The sequence below is a fragment of the Rousettus aegyptiacus genome, unplaced genomic scaffold (assembly GCF_014176215.1).
Source record: "Rousettus aegyptiacus isolate mRouAeg1 unplaced genomic scaffold, mRouAeg1.p scaffold_m13_p_9, whole genome shotgun sequence".
NCBI classification, from domain to species: Eukaryota; Metazoa; Chordata; class Mammalia; order Chiroptera; family Pteropodidae; genus Rousettus; species Rousettus aegyptiacus.
This window is the reverse complement of record NW_023416312.1, coordinates 88,164,159-88,165,506: the sequence shown is the minus strand read 5'-3', so window position 1 is coordinate 88,165,506 and position 1,348 is coordinate 88,164,159. Positions and strand designations below refer to the sequence as shown.

The following is a 1,348-nucleotide window of genomic DNA, read 5'->3' as shown; positions in this document are numbered from 1 at the left end:
TTTGTTTTCAAAGGATCTTTGATGTCCATAGATAGAAGTAGATGTCCACACGTGGTTAGATACCTGATGAGGTCCCTTTCAATGAGGTTGGAGAGTGTTTTTTATTTGATGTCACTTCAAAAAACATCCCACAAAATCTCCAGATGGCAGTCAACAATCTTTAGAGTCTTTGTCTCCTTGGAGCTTGCTGTGAAAGAAAGCAGTTACCAACTTGGGATTTTCTTGAAATGACTTTGTCAGACCTTGGCAACAGTGTAAGTTGTATTCTTTCAATAATGTCATAAGTTCCTTATAAGACCAGCTTAAATGTACTGTGATGCATAAAATGATGCAAAAACCAAAAGAAAAAAAAATGGAGAGGCAGGGAGCAAGGAAGAACCAAGCAGCTGTCTTGGGTTTCCCATTGCCCTGACTATTCCTTTAATTTACAACAATTGTTTACCCATACAATATACCCTAGCCGTTTTATTACATTCATTGAGATTTTAACCTTTACACTTCAAACTAGTGAAAATTAAAAAGTAAATAATTAGCATTCTTTAGCTTGAACATTTTATAATCTCTAGAAACATTTTTGTATACATAAAATTCAATTATTAATATTGACTTATTTTTGTAAAAGCCAGGCAAAATACAGACATGTCTGTTTTACTTAAACCAATAAACTTAACCTAGCTTTTATTTACTAGTGATTATTCTTAGATGACACGAACTTGCAAAGCATTTGAGTTAGGTTCTCTATTTCTTTTTTAAGTACCCTCATTCTTTTAATTTTTATTTATTTTTTTAGGTGAGGCAACCCTTGGTTGACCTCACAGATTGCAAGGACCTTGTCAGCTTACAATCTCTTATTTTTTTAATTCTTTATGTCTACAGTACCTGGTCCTCCTAGGTGGTCTCCCATCCAAGTACTAACCAGGCCTTACTCTCCTTAGCTTCCAAGATCAGACAGGATCGGGCTTGTTCAGGGTAGCATGGCCATAGACAAGTTTCTCTGTTTCTGAGAATTTTAGACTACCCAATTCTTACAAGCTCTTACCTTAAAATTAATTTAAACAATACTATTTGGAAGTGGAAATCTATCTCACATTTACTCTCTCTCTCTCTCTCTCTCCCTCTCTCTCTCCACACACACACACACACACACACACACACACACACACACACACACACGCAGACAGTCACAGAGACCTTTAGCCATGAGAAAGAAACTCACTAGTTTATAAAAGAACAGTTGGATTCAAATTTTTCCCTTGAGGCATTTATAGTTTAGATCTGTCCTTGATAAGTACAGACATTTTTATTACCTCAAAGAATTGGGTTGACACCTAAATGATATCATAGGTTG

General features: G+C 35.6%; 1 pseudogene; it reads right to left on the bottom strand.

The window, feature by feature from the left end:
- Positions 1-867: 867 nt before the first annotated feature.
- Positions 868-986, bottom strand: LOC118608352 (annotated as a pseudogene).
- Between the last annotated feature and the right edge of the window lie 362 nt (positions 987-1,348).